Source organism: Buceros rhinoceros, unplaced genomic scaffold (assembly GCF_000710305.1).
Source record: "Buceros rhinoceros silvestris isolate BGI_N320 unplaced genomic scaffold, ASM71030v1 scaffold7985, whole genome shotgun sequence".
In the NCBI taxonomy this organism is placed as follows: Eukaryota; Metazoa; Chordata; class Aves; order Bucerotiformes; family Bucerotidae; genus Buceros; species Buceros rhinoceros.
The window spans coordinates 30,960-31,161 of NW_010411098.1; positions in this window are offsets into that span (position 1 = coordinate 30,960).

Consider the following 202-nt stretch of genomic DNA (forward strand, 5'->3'; position numbering starts at 1 on the left):
GGCCGTGGCTCCCGCGTCCGTGCCAGCCCTGATCTGGCCACACCGCGACGGGTGTGACGAGCGGAGGGAGGCGGCTGGGCAGATGCAGCTGGTTCAGTTATTTTGAATATTTAATTATGGTCTTTGGGGTTAGACACTGCTTGGGATTCAGGGACCTCGGATCCTCTTCCTATCCATCCTCTGCAAGCAGCTACAACCACTG